The following is a 4,362-nucleotide window of genomic DNA, read 5'->3' as shown; positions in this document are numbered from 1 at the left end:
AGAATCTACAATGAGAGCCGAGTCTAATGGTACCTTTGAAAAAACTATAGCATAATTTTTTCACTGTGCCTTTTTGATATCAAAAATTTTTAAAATAACTTTTATTTTCAGTCTCTGGTTAATAGTTTTTGGGGAATATTGCTGAAGTGACAGTCCTTCGCCAAGTATAAATCTATGATTACGCGTCTTTCTTCGCCGAAGTTTTTCTTAAGGGCTTTTTTTCGAAAAGTTTTTGTATGCGTCTTTTTTCGCCGTCGAAACACTAGCGCGCCTTTATTCGTGTCTAGTGACGATATCAGTGTTGGTAATATGTTAATCTGATTAATGATTAAAAATTAACGATTAAAATGTTTATCGCGATTGACGATTAAAATTAATTAATCGTAATCAACTGAATGATTAAATTTTTGTAATCGTTGATCGTTGGCGGCGATTACTATTAATTAATTTTAATCTTTAATCGTGAATCCAATTAAAAAGAAACTGATTAAGTTGTCTAGTTTGTCCGAATTTGAAACCAAATACCAGTTACAGTAATTATTTCGTGTTTTACGCTTACAAAAAGCACATAATATAAAAAAAAATTATAATTATTGCTATTAGTAATGCATAAACGGGAACTTTTACAACCCAGCGCACATGTGCAGAGGGATATTAAAACCTAGTTTGTAAAACGTCTGTTGGAATAGATCTTCATGAAAATGCACACCAAATTGCTTAGATTGATGAGGAAAACCGACTTAGCCATACCCGATTAACTGTCCTTGTGTGCACAGCAAAATTCCATCATAAATTAATTAAACACCAAACCTACTTAATTAAATTAAGGGTTAATGATTAAAAATTCATTTTTTTAATCGTGGTTACGATTAACTGTTTAATCAGATTAAAATTAATCATTATTAACTTTAATCGGATTAAATTTAATCGAGTTAACTAATTGATTAAAAAATCATTAGTGCCAACACTGATACATATCGTCGTCTCAGAAAACGGATGTCGAATGTTGCAAAACACGGTTTTGAGAAAATTGACTTTAAAGTTTAAGTTCGAATTAATCCGTAACTGTACGGTAGATTTTTGTAATTTTTGAAGGAGACGTAGTTGGTGTTATTTGTTTTGATATTCCATATTTTTACATTTAATATCTCTTAACGTTAATGAGAAAATTGACTTTTCATTCCGTATACATTTGTCGTAAGTAGCGTTTACTCACTACTTTGTTTTGTCCATAGAACATACGACAATACTAAAGTATCTATTTCAACGACGATTCTATAATTTGATGAAAAAACCAGACATATTTTTTAAATAATGATTACTTATTAGAAAAAACATAACAAAAACATATTCATGTAATTAATAAAAAAAATTTGTACATATCTTATGCTGTAAATATGTTACGAACATACGTTTTCTTTATATAAAAACAAAAAACACTACTTAAATTCATTCTTTTGTACATTTTTATTTCTTTCATTTCATTGGAGACTCAGTGCAAGCTAAAATTTAAAAATTTTAAATTTTAAAATTAGTTACTTAGTTTAATTTCCTATTCTAGTTGTGTCGTTATAGTAGAGAACCATCGAATTGTCGTAAGTTCAAAGATTTGCGATACATACGACAAATGTTTTATGATTAAAAAAAGATTACATTTGTATGGGAATTTGTCGTATGTGCCACATACGACAAATGTTTTATGATTTAAAAAAAGTACGTTTGTATGGGAATTTGTCGTATGTGACGCATTTTCAGCACATACAACAAAAGGCATACCCAATCATTACTATTATGTAACATACGACAAAATGCGCACGAAATATCTCAAAAACTAAGGGGGATTGCAGAAATCAAAAGAGCATGTCCAACTTAGTAAATCTGCATCAAAATCCCAAAATCGTGATTTTGCACATTCGTCATCCGTTTTCTGAAGCGACGATATGTACAATGTACATCCATATATATACATTAGATTGCATCACTCCCCATACAAAAAAAAAATCGGTACTGTTTTTCCATTGGAATTACAAAATCTATTATATTTTAGGACGTCCACCAAAATATTTCGGAAAAATATTAAGATTTTAGCGAGCTGGACCGATTTGAAAATACCTCCAAAAATAGATTTTTTTTATGAATAAAAATAGTTTCTTAAAGATGCTTTTTGAAAAAATCCCCTCAAATGACAAAACGCTTTAAGCNTCTTTCATTTCATTGGAGACTCAGTGCAAGCTAAAATTTAAAAATTTTAAATTTTAAAATTAGTTACTTAGTTTAATTTCCTATTCTAGTTGTGTCGTTATAGTAGAGAACCATCGAATTGTCGTAAGTTCAAAGATTTGCGATACATACGACAAATGTTTTATGATTAAAAAAAGATTACATTTGTATGGGAATTTGTCGTATGTGCCACATACGACAAATGTTTTATGATTTAAAAAAAGTACGTTTGTATGGGAATTTGTCGTATGTGACGCATTTTCAGCACATACAACAAAAGGCATACCCAATCATTACTATTATGTAACATACGACAAAATGCGCACGAAATATCTCAAAAACTAAGGGGGATTGCAGAAATCAAAAGAGCATGTCCAACTTAGTAAATCTGCATCAAAATCCCAAAATCGTGATTTTGCACATTCGTCATCCGTTTTCTGAAGCGACGATATGTACAATGTACATCCATATATATACATTAGATTGCATCACTCCCCATACAAAAAAAAAATCGGTACTGTTTTTCCATTGGAATTACAAAATCTATTATATTTTAGGACGTCCACCAAAATATTTCGGAAAAATATTAAGATTTTAGCGAGCTGGACCGATTTGAAAATACCTCCAAAAATAGATTTTTTTTATGAATAAAAATAGTTTCTTAAAGATGCTTTTTGAAAAAATCCCCTCAAATGACAAAACGCTTTAAGCTTAAAAAATTTGGATAAAAGTACTAAAAAAAAAATTTGAACGGAATGAGATTTTTGATGCTGTTTTTTTAACATTTTTTAAAGATTGGTATAAGAAAAACTTGAATAACTGAACCTTAACTCTTCCGATTTAGACTTGTGAGATATCATTGGAAAGATATTTTCTAACCCTTTTTATTTCTTTGCTAATAAGCTCATTCAAAGGATGAAAGAGAAAGGTAGGATGAACGAACATCATTCAAAGTTGAATTAAGATGTGTTGGTATTTAAAAAAAAAAAATCGGACACGAATGACATATTTTTGCACATAAATAAAAATAGTGGGAAAATGCCTTTCTACCGAGATCTCACAAGTCTAAATCAGAATAGTTTTGGCCCAGTTATTTAAGTTTTTCGTAAATCAATCTTTGGAAAGAGTAAAAAAACAGCATCGAAAATCTCATATTACGATTCCGTTGAAAAGATTTTTAAATATTTTTATGCAGATTTTTTAAGCCTAATCTGCTTTGTCATCTGAGTGGACTTTTTTCAAAAAGTTCTTTAAGAAACTATTTTTATTCATAAAAAACTTCATTTTTGGTGGTATTTTCAAAATGGGTCCAGCTCGCTTAAATCTTAATATTTTTGCGAAATATTTTGGTGGGCATCTTAAAATATAATAAATTTTGTAATCCCGGTGGAAAAACCGCAACTTTTTTTGGTGATGTAGTCTAGTATACATACTTAGTACTTATGTTTGCATTAAACGCGAAAGCTTTTTTGTCATATCATCCGATCTGTACCGTTATTTCGACTTTAAAAAATTAGGTATCGAATTAAAAGCCTTGGTCTCAGTGTTGCCGTTTTAGCCCTTTGGTGGCTAGATTTAGCCCCCACATCCTGTTCTTGACCACATAAATTTAAGATTGTCCCTAGCCCTTTTTTTGCCCTTTGAAGAATTTATTCATACTTGGCATGAAAAAGTTGTATATGCTTAATTTGATCCCATTTCTTTTTTCATTTATGTAAGAGATGAATTTTTAAACTAAGAAAGACTGATATATATACATTAGGGCGGGTCAATTTGTATGGATCGATTTTTTTCGACATTGTTCCTAGCATATTCGGATTCTTCATAAAATTCTAAGAAAAAAATTCCTCCAGACCATAGCTCTAAAGTTAATTACGAGCCTGCGCATTTTTAAAAGAAGATATCTTATATATAAAAATGAATTGCTGTCCGTTAGCCTCGCTAAGACTCGAAAACAGCTTGACCGATTTTAATATTTTTATTTTTTCGGTTTGTTTTTTATAATATCCGGATGGTCAAAACCAGAAAAAATAGAGAGTTGCCACCTTTTTAAAAATTTCAATATAAGTAAATTAATTACATAAATTAGATATTGCAATATGGGTGTCAAAAGAAAGAGGTTATGAAGGCTTACAGGCGAAA

At 30.1% G+C, this 4,362-nt stretch overlaps 1 long non-coding RNA gene across 1 annotated transcript in view; it reads left to right on the top strand.

The window, feature by feature from the left end:
• The first annotated feature begins 2,304 nt into the window (after positions 1 to 2,304).
• LOC108361904 (uncharacterized) overlaps positions 2,305 to 4,362 on the top strand; it is a 13,173-nt gene continuing 11,115 nt past the window's right edge. Inside the window, exons 1-2 of the long non-coding RNA XR_001847383.1 lie at positions 2,305 to 2,387; positions 2,590 to 2,592. This is a non-coding gene — a long non-coding RNA (uncharacterized LOC108361904). The remainder of the gene's footprint in view (positions 2,388 to 2,589; positions 2,593 to 4,362) is intronic.

The sequence above is a fragment of the Rhagoletis zephyria genome, unplaced genomic scaffold (genome assembly GCF_001687245.7).
Source record: "Rhagoletis zephyria isolate East Lansing unplaced genomic scaffold, Rhagoletis_zephyria_1.1 Rzeph_scaffold_00878, whole genome shotgun sequence".
NCBI classification, from domain to species: Eukaryota; Metazoa; Arthropoda; class Insecta; order Diptera; family Tephritidae; genus Rhagoletis; species Rhagoletis zephyria.
The sequence above is the reverse complement of the archived record's forward strand: the minus strand, read 5'-3'. Positions and strand labels throughout refer to the sequence as shown.